This window comes from Coenobita brevimanus, chromosome 113 (genome assembly GCF_032717465.1).
Source record: "Coenobita brevimanus isolate Jiangsu-jjx chromosome 113, ASM3271746v2, whole genome shotgun sequence".
Lineage (NCBI taxonomy): Eukaryota > Metazoa > Arthropoda > Malacostraca > Decapoda > Coenobitidae > Coenobita > Coenobita brevimanus.
In genome coordinates this window covers 9459146-9474715 of record NC_137066.1, presented here as the reverse complement: position 1 = coordinate 9474715, position 15570 = coordinate 9459146, and positions in this window count along the sequence as shown.

The window sequence follows — 15570 nt, the reverse complement described above, 5'->3', positions numbered from 1 at the left end:
TAAAGGCAAACTACATTATCACAAAACAACCTAAAAGAAACACACAAGTCAAAGATTTTCAAATCTTACCATCCTCAAAATGCCACATAAGCTTAGCCAAAGAGGCAGCCAATGAGCGATCAGCTTAGGTGATCAGCTCCGCCCACCTGTCTCCACCTGATCCAACTTTTTTTTGTACACAAGGAAGAAGGTATCAAAGGCCAGGAGTCTGCAAACTGTTCCCTCCAAGGAAAAAACAAAACAAAAACATGATAACAGTCAAATTCAAAATTCGTACATTTCGAGATGCCTGAACACACTGTGTTTGAAAGACTGGAGGTCATTGGCAGTAGGAAATACAGACAGAAGGAGACAGTTCCAGAGCTGACCTGCATTCATGAAAGACTGGGGGTAACGGTTAACTATTCCACTAGAGAGTTGGACAGAAAAGGGATGAGAGAGTGTTGCCAGACTGGTGCTTCGCGCCCGCCGTGGTGGTGGTCACAGTTCAGAGGAGCAGTGACCACTTAAGTAGCGATAGAAAAGAGATAAAGATACAACAGTGCGGTGAATTGACAGAGGTTGAAGGGGGCCAGTAAGAGGAGGAGAGTTAATGAGACAAAACGCCTTTGATTCCACCATGTTGAAAAGAGCTGTATGAGAGTTGTACAGTACTCTACACAGGGTGAATAAAACTGCTGTAAAAAGTCAGCAACTGTGCAGGGGTAGAGAAGTTGCCTAGTCAGCCTAGCACACCTAATCTCTTAGAAGCAGATTTGATGAGAGAGGTAATATGATCTTTGGATGATGAATCCTGAGACAATGAAACCCCAAGTGCGAGTATGTTCAAAGGTGAAGCAGGATTGAGTTGGATAATGTCAAAAATTAGAAGAAATTCCTTTGGTACATTTTTCTGGGTTGCAGGATGCATGAACTGAGTTTCTGATCATATTACAACACGATTACTTTTACCCCCAATCAAAGATATGAGCCAAGTCAGAAATTACAGTAAATGCACCATAACTTCAACCCTTGTTTGTTGAAGTAACTGCTGCGATGGATGCTGGGGAAGCGAATGGAAAGGTGAAAGGTGGAGTCATTACCGTATGAGTGGATAGGGTTAGATGTGCTGCTTACAAGGTCACTGATGAACAGAAGTGAGTTGGTGATATGACAGAGCCCTGAGGAACACCACCATTGATAGCTCTTGGAGAAGAACGGTGGGTGTCCACAACAGAAGCTATAGAACGTCGAGAAAGGAAGCTAGAGATGAAGGCACAGACAGATAGACAGAAACTTTTAGAGGGCATTTTGAAAATTAAATATTTATGCCAGACTCGATCGATTTTCTTTTTTTTTTTTTTTTTTTTTGGTGTCAAGTGCAATGGCAAACCTTTCGCAAAAGTTCGAGGATGCCAGGGAGTCTGAAAGGAAGGTGAGAAGATCGCCAATGGAGCATACCTGGCAGAACCCATACTGGCGATTGGACGGAAGATTATGATGAAACGGTGCTTTATATTGTTTTTGTTAAGAATAGATTTTAAAAACATTAGAAACAGGATGATAAAGCAGTTTGAACATAGTTAGAGGGCTGGGAATGGTCACCCTTCTTTGGGACAGGCTGAATGAGAGCAATCTTTTAGCCAGAAGGAAAGATACAAGTTGACAGACAAAGGAGAAAGAGTTTACCTAGGCAGGGTGTAAAAACAGAAGCACAGTTCTTGAGGACAACAGGAGGGACCCTATCAGGTCCATATGCCATGTCTGTATTGAGGCCAGTGATGGCAGAATATACATCAATTGGCGATATTTTAATGTCAGTCAGGAGGAAGTCAGAAGGGGATGGGAGTGATCCAGGAAGAGGACTGGAATTATTTAGAGTGGAACTGGGGGAGAGACTCCAAGCAAACAGTTCTGCTTTTTCAACAAAAGAAACAGCTACAGAGTCATCAGAGTGGAAAAGCGGAGGGGAAGGACGATATGGTAAAGCTGTTTGAGAGGTTTCTGGCAAGGTGCCAGAAAAAGTGGGAGGAATTTCAGTTGGTGAGGTCAGACCGTTTAGTGTGAACGAAGTTATTCTTAGCATGGCGAAAAACAGACTTAGCACGGTTCCAAGCAGAGACAAAAGAGATGTGATTCAGGGGAGAGTTTCTCATTGTTGTGGAAACATTAGAAAAACAATGATTAAACAAAAGTTTTATGCATTAGTTACAGGATAAGAGAATGGAATGTATGCTTCTAAGCCCGAGTGAGTAACCTTTGTAATGCACGAGGACACTCAGATGGCTCCTGCCCATGGGAGCAATAATCATTCCATGGAAGATCAAGGAAGTACTGCCTGAGGACCTCCCAATCTGCAGTTCCAAAGACCACAACTGTAGGTTCCTAGGAGGACCCACAGGCGTTACTGAAATGGTAAGACGGGTTAAGGTTATAAGATTGTGATTGGAGGAGCCCAATACAGAGAAGAGATTAACAGCATAAGCAGAAAAATTGATTGTAAGGAAAAGGTCTGGAATGTTGTAACTTTCTCCAAGGCAGTCAGGGATATGGGTAGGGTGCTGTGCAGACTCTTCAAGTTCATTAAAGATAGAAAAGATGTAGGCATGTTCACGTGGATCGGTGAAAGGAGAGGAGAGCCAAAGTTGGTGGTGAATTTGAAATCACCAAGAATGGAGATGTCAGAAAATGGAGAAACTGACTACAATGTGTTCCATCTTAGAAGTAAGATAGTCAAAGAGTTTTTCATTGTCTGTAGAAATAGGGGATAAGTACACAGCAGATAATGACAGCTAATGTCAAACAATGACCGGATAGCCAAACCAGAGAGCAGAGAAAAGATTCAAGTTCAGGAACATGAAAGCAAGATATGTTGTTGTGTATGTACACACAACAGCAGCCTTTGGATTTGAAGTGAGAGTATAGAGAAAACAAGAGGAAACAGAGAAGAGTTTGCTATCAGTTGCTTCAAACAGCCGAGTCTCAGTGAGGAAGAGAAGATGAGGTTTAGAGGAAGAGAGGTGATGTTCAACAGGGAGATAATTAGAGGAAAGGCCATGAATGTTCTTGACATGAACGTGGAGTGAGTCAAACAATGGGTCCATGCGTTTCACTTGGCCGTCACTGAGAGAGGTGATGATGGTGGGGGCTTTTACGCCTCCCTCCCCCGTGGACTCTGATTCTGGGTGTTGAGAGTGTCATTTTTGCTGATTTAGTGCAAGTAGTTTGGTGCTGGGAGTCTGAGAAAACTGTACCATATAGGAAAGTACGTTGGCCAACTCTCTGTGCTTCTGAAACACTGAAGAAGATCAGCAAAGGGGATGGTCAGAAGCTAGTCCTGAGAGCTGATGAACTGGGAGATCCAGCTCTCCCTGTCACCTGCTTTCCAATCACACTATAGTAAGACTTGCGTAAATGTGCGGCTTTGGTGTGGCCTGCATCTGTGTACAATGGTGCCACGTTTCCCCAACTTGCGATGTGAAACAGAAGCTATTTATGTACAAGGCATCACAAATACGATAAATTCAGATGAATAAAACTTACACTTGTGTATTTTGATGGATGAATCAACAGTAATCTTATAATGCATAAAATATGTATACAGTAACACAGAAACATGGCATACATATTGTACAGTGTTGCTAAAAGAAATTGTAGTCACTTTAAAAGAAATAATTCATAAAAGTCTTGTGAGTGGCAACACTGACACACCCAGTCTGGCCTAATGTAAAGTACGTACCTCCATAGACTCAAGAATAGCTTGTACAGGTGTTGCTAGGGAAAAATGCTCACATCTACTGGCTTTTACCGTAATTTTAAGGGCGAGGAATAATCACATTTATAATCATAAGCTAATATGTAGGACGAAATAGAAGGCATATGCCAATACCGAAGTAAAAAAAAAAAAAAAATCATTCACTCGCAAGTGGCAACACTTCCACACCCAGTCGGTGGCCTTGACCTCAAGGGTGGTGTGGAAATGATGTCAAATTTACAATATATACAATATTATGTAAAAGAAAATATCCAAAATGTCTCTTGCAATAAAAGAGAGAGAGAGAGAGAGAGAGAGAGAGAGAGAGAGAGAGGCAGGAGAGAGGCAAGGTTGAATGCATTGTCGGCATGACGGGGGGTGGTGGTGGTGGAGGCATTGTCAGGCTGAGAGAGAGATGGAGGAAGGGGAAAGAGAATTAATGAATGAAAATCAATCATGGTACTGCAATAACGGGTCATCTGTCGCCGTATACAAAAAATGATAAATATCACTAAATATAACAAAACCAAATTAACAAATAAAAGCACAATTATAAATAAGTTATAAAAGAATCAAAAGTACTCAGGGTGGCTCACAACTCCCGCCAGGAGAGAGAGAGAGAGAGAGAGAGAGAGAGAGAGAGAGAGAGAACGGTATAGAAAACGTGGCAACACCATACACAGGTGCGGGCCACACCACAGGCGCACATTTACGCGAGTCCTACTATAGGAGTTCGCCCTGTTCGACTGCTGTAGTAGTCTGCTCCACTGAGTGTATACATACATCTATCTATCTATTGCCAGACGCCTCAATCCCGTTTGGGGTGGCCACAAACAAATCGCCTCCAAGTCGCCCTGTCCCCCGCCATTTCACTCCCCTGCTCCCAACTCACACCCCCCTCTCTCATATACCTCTCCACCCCATCTCTCCATCTCATCCTCGGCCTCCCCCTCCCTCTTTCCCCCTCTACCTCACTCACATACACTCTCTTTGTCAGTCTTTCACCCTCCATCCTCTCCACATGGCCAAACCACCTCAGTGTGTTCCTCATAACGCTTCCTATCACATCCACATCAACACCACAACGCTCCTTTATATCCTCATTCGTCAGCCTGTCTCTCCATGTGACTCCACAGGCTCCTCTTAAATAACTCATTTCCACGGCTCTCACTCTTGACTTGTGTCCTTCCAACAACGTCCAAGCTTCACTTCCGTACGTTAGAGTTGGTATCACAATACTGTCATGTAGTAACTTTTTCACTTCCATGCTCACTTCCCTGTTTCTTATCACTGCTTTCAAAGAACCAGCAAGCTTTCTTCCCTGCTGTACCCTTTCAAGCACTTCACCCTCCAAACCTCCATCCTTACTCATCGCACTACCCAAGTACTTAAACGTACTCACATTTTCCAATTCCTCACCATCCAACCTTGCTGTACATTCACTGACTTCACCTCTCTCAAAGACCATCACTTTACTCTTCCCTACATTCACCTTTAGATTCCGTTTCTTACACACTCTCTCAAACTCATCCACCAAGCCTTGCAGCTCCCCTTCGTCTTCACTCAACAACACGGTATCATCTGCAAACAACAGTACAGGGAGTTTCCAAACACTATCCTCTCTCACCAGGGACACTCCAACATCCACTACCCTACCTTGTACCTCTTTTATTACCCCATCCATGTACAGATTGAACAACCATGGAGACATGACACATCCCTGTTTCAACCCAACTTTCAAAGAGAAAAATTCACTTAGTTCACCATCCACACGCACTGCAGCCTTCGCACCATCGTACATACTCTTCACAGCATTCAACAACTTCCCATCTATTCCATATATTCTTAACACTTTCCACAATCCTAGTCTATCCACCCTGTCATATGCTTTCTCCAAATCCATGAAAGCCGCATACAACTTCTTTCCCTTCTCTAGAAACTTTTCCACTAAAGATCTGAGAATGAATATCTGATCTACACAACCTCTTCCCTTCCTAAAGCCTCCCTGTTCTTCTCCAACTAATTTCTCTGTTCTTTCTCTAACTCTGTCAATAAGTATCCTACCATACACTTTTCCTATTATACTAAGAAGACAAATGCCCCTATGATTACCACACACTTCTTTTTCCCCTTTTCCTTTGTACAAGGGAATAATTATACCTGACTTCCAATCCTCCGGGACTCTACCTTCCTCCCAGGCCAATCTGCACATCTTCCACATCCATTTTACTACTATCTCTCCCCCATGCTTCAGCATTTCACCACACACTCCATCAATTCCTGGGGCTTTCCCTGATTTAACTTTCTTCATTGCTTCCACAACTTCTATCCTACTGATTTCTTCCTGTCTTCTCACCTCCCTCCTTCTCCCAGCCATTCCCCAGCCACTTATACTCGCATTACTTCCATCCTCCACGTTCAACAATTCCTTAAAGTGTTCTCTCCATCTGCTCACTTTTTCTCCCTACTCCACTAGTAATCTACCATTTTTATCTTTCACTCCCCTGCTAACTTCACTTCCACCCTGTCTTACTCTTTTCACCTCTTTCCAGAACATTTTCTTACAGTCCCTCCACTTTACACTCAAATTCCTTCCAAATTCCTCATCCACTCTCTTCGTACTCTCTCTTACTAATCTTTTCACCTCCCTCTTTCTTTCTACATATAACTCTCTCTTCCGCCTCTCAACTTCTTCCACGCCCCTATTTCTCATCCATTCATTGTATGCTTTCTTCTTTTGTGCCACAGCCCGTTTCACCTCTTCAGTCCACCACGCTGTTCCTTGCACCCCCCTCCGTCTTCTCTTCCTTCCACACACCACATCACATGCTGCACATATTTCTTCTGTACATACATACATATATATATCGATTTATCTATATCAGTCAATCAATCACTCTATCTATCTCTCTCTCTCTCTCTCTCTCTCTCTCTATCTATCTATCTCTATCTCTATATATCTATATATATATATATATATATATATATATATATATATATACATATATATATATATATATATATATATATATATATATATAATATATATATACACTTATTTATTTATTTATCTATTTATCTATACTTTTGCAATATAATAATCGATATTTGAACAACAAACGGGAGCTAAATGGATCGTTAAATAATTCCGAGCCCACTCTCCAAGTTTTGTGCGATTTGCTATGAAACACATTATGCTATAGTTAACATGGGTAATACTTGTCATACGGAAATAAATATTTATGTTTCAACACACACACACACACACACACACACACACACACACACACACACACACGTGTCTTACCGTCTTCGGTGAAGCCGCGGACGCTTTGGTATTCCCTTCAGTGTCAGTCGACGCCCCCTGCCACGACGACACCTGCACACAAACAACACACCTGATTCACGCATCTTGGACATCTGCTTTAATTAAACAACAGGAGATGTGCAAATACCAGTAAGTCTGTATCAATATAAATAATATAAATAACACCTTTATCCATAGCCTTACATTAGTACGGTGCGTATTGGTGTCAAGGTGAACAGTGACGGTGGCCTTGGAGGCGTACTCCTTGTCACAGACATGACACTTGTAACGACCGGTGTTGCCCAGTGGTGTCACCTGGCCAGCCTGTATGGCACTGGCCAGAAGGTCGCTCTCTGCCCTCCTATTCTCTTTAGTGTGACCCTGCAAAACGTAATACCGCTAAGAGAAAGGAGTATCTCTATATTACATTATTTATATGAGGTTCACAGTGAATATATAAAGTTTTGTTTGGTGCAGATTTTTACCAAATTAAAGTATTCTGTGTGGCATTTTAGCAGACATGGTGATAATGACATCAGTTACCCTGTATTGGCAGTCAGGAAATAAGAAACCGTAAACATGTGTAAACCGGATTATTACACCAATTCGCCATTCTTTGAAGGAACAAGAGATGAATCTGTAAATGCATCCGAGTTCAGTTAACTACACTCGCCAGCATCAAACAACTTCCTTCTCTTTCTTGGACACTATTCTAAGTATATCGTGCAAGAAATAAATAACAGATCTAATGTGAATAATTACTTTCGTCCCTATTTCAAGTCACATGTTTTCCTGTTTTCCCTTGACAGCGGTAGGTCACTCCCGTCACTAATTCAGTGATGCCAAAAGTTTTGATGTATCCTAGAACTAGGCATATACCGCAGATAAACAGAAAAAAAATCATCGCCACACACCTACAATTTCCCACCCTTGATTACTAGCTTGCTGTCTTCCCCACCCGCTTGCTGATGCCACCGCACACAACATACATCACAGTGGAATGAGTCTATCAAATGTCTGTTGGCTCCATGAAACAATGGCGAGGGGGTGGATATTGTTTACTTGCGATATATATATATATATATATATATATATATATATATATATATATATATATATATATATATATATATATATATATATATATATATATATATATATATATATATGTATTAACCTACAGCAGTTCAAGTTCACCTGTTACATATTTTTATGAATGGAGGATATCTATAATCTAGTGTATGGATTATTGTTGTTGTTTTGTTTTTACTTAACTTGCTTTTTCTTCCTCCGTTCATCTTGTGTAAAAAAAATCACAAAGTTTTGAGCTGATTACGACTCTACTTAGTGCAGGGGTGGAATGCGAGTACCATATGAAGTGGTACAGTTTTTGAAAACATTAGAATAAAGTTCAACGGCACACGGTAAGAAAAACCCAATCAAGTTTGATACAATTCGAATCAAAGTTGGTGGAACTGTTTAAGGTTAAGAACGGAAGAAATGTTTAATTTTCTCAGAAAAATCGGTTAAAAGTCATGATGACAGGCGAAGGTTAGCCATATAGGACGATGGTGCTGTACTTGGGCTAATCAAAGTAATGCTTTTCAATGGCAAAATAAGTATTATAGGAGATGTATGAACATATATTGCTCAAAGAGAGTACCAAATATATAGTTCATTGACTAAAAAATGGTTTTGGTCACGATTTAACACAACATTTGCTCTCAGTCTAACATTATTCAGTGCACACACACACACACACACACCGAGGCGCCGAGAGAGAGCAGAGGCACGTCGATACCGCTCTATACCTGGCCAACTTGGCCAGCGACATTACCTAAATAAGTATCTATATATGAGTCAAGCTCTGTACAAGGTTAGACTAAATGGTGTTCTAATATAGAAAAGAACAAGTTTTAAGTCAGACTTGGTCAAACAGAAAAGTAAACAAGCAGCACAAGAATGCGCACAATCAGCTGTTTTTTTTTTAGTCTACAATCTGCCCTTGGGAATGTAAGTACTATATGTGCTTTTAGTACTACAAAATAACCACATACTTTAGTACAGCAAATTTGGAAAAGAAAAGGGATAAAGGCAGAAAGCAGGACGATGATTTCTATCAAGAACTGGTTGAAATGGAGACTCACAACAAACTGGATGAACGGGTACACAGGTTAGAGACGGTTTTTCAAAATGAGATTGATGAAATTAAGACACAGATGCACTTGCAAAAGGAAGTAATAGAAAAATTAGGAAAGGAAATCAACAAGAAAGACACAACCATAGATGAGCTAACAGTTGAAGTGGGTACACTTACGAGGAAAATCAGTGAAATAGCAAGTACAGTAGTCAACCACGATAATATTATGGAAGAGTTCAAAAATGATACAGAGACAATTAGGCAAGTAAGCAGTCTGATAGATCAGAGCAATGATATTGAGGAGAAGATAACACAGGTGAATGAAGCTGTGCAAAGCTACAAAAATAATGTAGAAACCACTTATGCTGAAATGGTGAAAGTAAAGAAAGACTTGGAAACAAGGGTGGAAGAAAAAAGCATTAAAAAGGAAGTGAAAAGAATATTCCAAAATAAACCTAAGTTAGTCAGAGATTCAGTAGATATTAACAAATCAATAGTAATCACTGGTATAAAAGAGGAAGAAGTAAAAAACAAGATCTCAAGAGACAAAAAGGAGATGGCAAATGTAATGGGCATATTGAGAGAAGTATCAGAGGAAATCTGTAGTAAAGACATAGAGGAACAGAAAACGTTAGGGGAATACGAGAAAAGCAAGTCAAGACCTCTAAAGGTAACTTTCCAGAGTGTAAACACCATGGAGGAGATACAAAAAAATGCAAAGAAAATTATGGAAAAAGAGGAGTTCAAAAATGTACGGATAAAAAAATGCCTAACACAAGAGGAACTGGAATTACTGAAAGAGAAGAGGGAGGAAGCAAAAACAAAAAATGATGGAAGATCAGAGGAGGAGAAGAATACATTTTTTTTTTTTTTACAAAGTAATTGGATTGCACGTACGAAAGTGGTACATAAACAGGAGGGAATAAAAAGGAGGAAGGTAGTAGAACCAAATCATGACAAGTATATTTACAAACAAGATGATTAAGTTGTTGTACTCAAATGTGGATGGAATGGTATCTAAATTATTAGAGATGAATGATTATCTCAGAGAAAATGAACCACATATAATATGCCTAATCGAAACAAAATTATCACCAATTATATCGAATGATATCCTAAACTTAGAGGAATATAATATGTGGAGGAACTTAAAAAAAGAAGGAGGAATTATAACATTAACTAAGAAAAATCTAAAAGTCAAAGAAATAGAATTAGATATACCCTCACAAGTAGAACTTATTGCAGTAGAGATAAATACATCTGAAGGGAAAGTAATTGTAGCCAATTTGTACATGCCACCCAGATCAAACACATGGGAAAGAGACGAATATGAGAACCTAGCGGAGAGTACAATACATAGTTTAAGAGCATTACTACATAAAATGTAGGAGAAATCGAAAAGAATTATACTAACTGGAGATTTTAATACAAATATAAATTGAAATACTGTAGATATAATAAACCAAGAAAGCTGTTGGGACCAAAAGCTCCTGGATCTTGTGCAAGAGTTTTTCCTAACGCAACATGTAAGGGAAAGCACCAGAAAAAGAGGACTTGATGTGCCCTCAATGCTAGATCTCATATTTACTAGGCAAGAAAACAATATTGACAATTTAATATATCACCCTCCATTCGGCAAAAGCGACCATGCAGTACTAAATTGCAATTTCAGGATTGCATATGACATAGATAACAACAATGAAAGTTACAAAAAGAGCCTCAACTATAAAAAGGGAAAGTATCATGACCTACAGATGTACGTCTTAGAAATTGCTTAGGAAAAGGAGCTTAGAGGACAAGATTTAAATGCTATATATGAAAAATTCTGTGAACTTTATGATATAGGAGTCCAGAAGTACATCCCACAGCACAAAGAAGCAGAAAAGAAAATAAAGAAATGGTTCAATACAGAATGTAAAAAATCAAAAGAAAATAAGAGATTTGTTGTGGAATAGATACAGAAGACACAATAGTGAAAGGGCATATAATAATTACAAACAGGCAAGAAACGATTATACAAGAACAAGGAGGGAAGCCCAAAAACAGTTTGAGGAGGATATCATAAATAAAAGTAGTGATCAACCAAACCTATTTTACAGCTACATCAGAAGCAAAACCAAAGTAAAAGATAAAATACAATCCATTACGGACGAGGGAATCACCTATACACAAGAGAAGGATATTTGTGCAATATATAAGAATTTCCAGTCAGTTTTAACAGAGGAAAAATTTTTTGAGAGGGAACATGCATGCCCACACATACTACCAGATATACAAACATCAGAAAAAAAAATACAGGAGGAGCTAAGTCAATTAGACAAAGGAAAAGCAAATGGTCCTGATGAAATTTCACGTTTGGTGCTACGTGAATGTGAAAAGGAGTTGAGTAAACCATTATTTTTAGTTTTCAAGAAATCCTTGAGTCAAGGTAAACTACCTGATATTTGGAAGAAAGCAAACATTGTTCCTTTACTCAAGAAAGGCATCAGAAAAAATCCACTTAACTACCGACCAGTATCACTAACCAGTGTTGTAAGCAAGGTATTAGAAAAGCTTATAAGAAAAGCTTGGGTAAATCACCTAGAAGAACACAGGATGATAACAGAAAGACTGTTTGGTTTCACAAAAGGAAAATCATGTGTTACTAATCTGTTGAGCTGCTATGACAGAGTAACAAATACATTACAGGAAAGAGAAGGATGGGTGGACAGTATCTATTTAGTTTTGAAGAAAGCATTTGACACAGTACCACACCAAAGACTTTTATAGAAACTGTACCATCAAGGAGGAATTCGAGCCAAACTGTATTGCTGGATGCAAGATTTTCTCATAAAAAGAGAAATGAGAACAGTACTAAGGGGAAATTACTCATCATGGAAAGAAGTGACTAGTGGAGTACCACAGGGCTCAGTGCTGGTACCAATCTTGTTTTTAGTGTATATAAATGATATAGACAGTAACACTGGAAATGAATGCTATCTAAATATGTTTGCAGTTGATGCAAAAATACAAAGGAGAATTACTAACAGAGATTCTTGTAAAGAGCTACAAGAAGAATTAAATAAGCTTCATGAATGGATGAATACATGGCAAATGGAATTCAATGTGGACAAGTGTCATGTAATCAAGTTTGGTAAAAGTGGAAAAAGACCTGATTGGGATTATACATTAGGAAATAAAACCATACGCACATCAGAAGGAGAGAAAGACCTACGTGTGATTGTCAATAACAGACAATCTCCGGCTGACCACATCAGTGAGAAGGTACGGAACATGTATATACTGCATGCCAATATGAGAATAGCGTTCACATACATAAATGAAGACATGCTGAGAAAGATAATAACATCATTCATCAGACCAACTCTGAAGTATGCATCAGTAGTCTGGAGTCCTCATCTAAAAAAAACACATAGGCAAGCTTGAAAAAGTTCAAAGGGCCGCTACAAGAAGGGTACCAAGCTTAAGGGATCTAAGCTACGAAGAAAGACTAAATGAACTGAATCCAACACTACAGGAGAGAAGGAAAAGAGGTAACATGATTATGCTGTATAAATGCATATCAGGGAAGGAGAAAATAGACATAAATGATTACTTAACGTATGGGGAAGCATCAGCAAGAGGACAATGCAAAAAACTGCATAAAAAGAGAGATGATAAAGACGTAAGGAAATTTAGTTTCCCAAATAGAGCAATTGATCCGCAGAATGCACTACCGAATGAAATAGTGTATGCCAAAACAATTTACAACTTTAAGGATATGTACGATAAATATGGTTTAAGACACGGGACAGTACGAGCTTGACTCATTCCTGTAAAGATACAATTAGGTAAGAAAACACACACACACACACACACACACACACACACACACACGTGTCTTACCGTCTTCGGTGAAGCCGCGGACGCTTTGGTATTTCCTTCAGTGTCAGTCGACGCCCCCTGCCACGACGACACCTGCACACAAACAACACACCTGATTCACGCATCTTGGACATCTGCTTTAGTTAAACAACAGGAGATGTGCAAATACCAGTAAGTCTGTATCAATATAAATAATATAAATAACACCTTTATCCATAGCCTTACATTAGTACGGTGCGTATTGGTGTCGAGGTGAACAGTGACGGTGGCCTTGGAGGCGTACTCCTTGTCACAGACATGACACTTGTAGCGACCGGTGTTGCCCAGTGGTGTCACCTGGCCAACCTGTATGGCACTGCCCAGAAGGTCGCTCTCTGCCATTCTATTCTCTTTACTGTGACCCTGCAAAACGTAATACCGCTAAGAGAAAGGAGTATCTCTATATTACATTATTTATATGAGGTTCACAATGAATATATAAAGTTTTGTTTGGTGCAGATTTTTACCAAATTAAAGTATTCTGTTGGGAATTTTGTAGACATGGTGATAATGACATCAGTTACCCTGTATTGGCAGTCAGGAAATAAGAAACTGTAAACATGTGTAAACCGGATTATTACACCAATTCGCCATTCTTTGAAGGAACAAGAGATGAATCTGTAAATGCATCCGAGTTCAGTCAACTACACTCGCCAGCATCAAACAACTTCCTTCTCTTTCTTGGACACTATTGTAAGTATATCGTGCAAGAAATAAATAACAGATCTAATGTGAATGATTATTTTCGTCCCTATTTCAAGTCACATGTTTTCCTGTTTTCCCTTGACAGCGGTAGGTCACTCCCGTCACTAATTCAGTGTTGCCAAAAGTTTTGATGAATCCTGGAACTAGGCATATACCGCAGATAAAATGAAAGAAAAACATCGCCACACACCTATAGTTTCCCACCCTTGATTACTAGCTTGCTGTCTTCCCCACCCGCTTGCTGATGCCACCGCACACAACATACATCACAGTGGAATGAGTCTATCAAATGTCTGTTGGCTCCATGAAACAATGGCGAGGGGGTGGATATTGCTTACTTGCGAGATATATATATATATATATATATATATATATATATATATATATATATATATATATATATATATATATATATATATATATATTGTTACGGAACAGCGAAAGATAATGTACACTTTAAGTGAGAATACTAAAAATCACTACTGTCCCGTAAAGTTCCAGGTTCAAAACAAAAGAGTTAGGTAAAATTACAAGTTAAAGTTTAATGCTCAAACTAACAACAAAACATTCAGGACTCATAAGGATAATGTAATGGCAAAAAAAAAAAAAAAAAAACAGGTTAAATATATAGTTAACTGCAATAGCCTCTATTAACACGAAATTAGCAAGAGTAAATTTACCTAAGTCAGCCCTGATAAAATGAAAATACACTGGGTAATGCTCAGTTAATGCAAGATAAATTATTATAGATACAAAATAATATCAAAACTGGCTGACAAAATGAATCCTACATAAATTACAAAAAAAACTCACTAGGCCTACAAATCAACACCTTATGCTGTACAGTACAAGGAAAAAATGCAATAACAGTTATACTCAAATTACACAGCTGCTAGATGGTTGGACACTTCCGGAGCACTCACAATAATAATAACGGTACAGGGGAGGACAGAAATGTGAACAAAATGAGGAGTAGATCTAAGTGACAATAATGAAGAGAATGAGCTTATTATATAGGGGCCAGCAGAGCTTGATACAACTTGTAAGAAGGACGCGCAAATGAAGCCATAGGGGACAAAGAGCTGACAATCCTACTCTGAACAACAGATAGGACGACTTACTCTACTATAACGGTAGAAGGGGGGAACTGAGGCAGAACACGCTCGTGATCAAACATGCAGCATACTGTGCGTTAAAATTACACAAAGGATGATGAAATCATAGGCTATGTAACACCTCCCCACAAAGAAAAAGAAATTTACAAAGGAAATTTCTTATTACTCTAAAACAATCTGTCTAAAGTCTAGATAAGCAATCTGCAATAACATTTTCTTTCCCCTTGACATGTTGTATGTCTAATGAATACTCCTGAAGAAGTAGACTCCATCTTGTCAATCTCTGATTTTTATCTTTAAACTTACTAAGGAATTTCAGTGGGTTATGATCGGTATAAATGACTATGGGGTCAAAACCAGAACACAAATAAAATGAAAAATGCTGTAAACCCAAAATCAAGGCCAAAAGCTCTTTCTCGATAGTTGAGTAGTTCTTTTGAGGTGGAGTGAACTTTTTACTGTAATAAGATATAGGATGTTCAATACCCTGATCATCCTCTTGCAGCAAAACAGCCCCAGCTCCTGTTTCACTTGCGTCAACAGCCATCTTAAAAGGCTTAGCAAAATTTGGAGTAGCGAGCACTGGTTGACTTAATAGGATAGCTTTACGTTTCCTGAAAGAGGATTCACAGTCATCGGTCCAGACAAATTTAACTCCCTTTTTCAG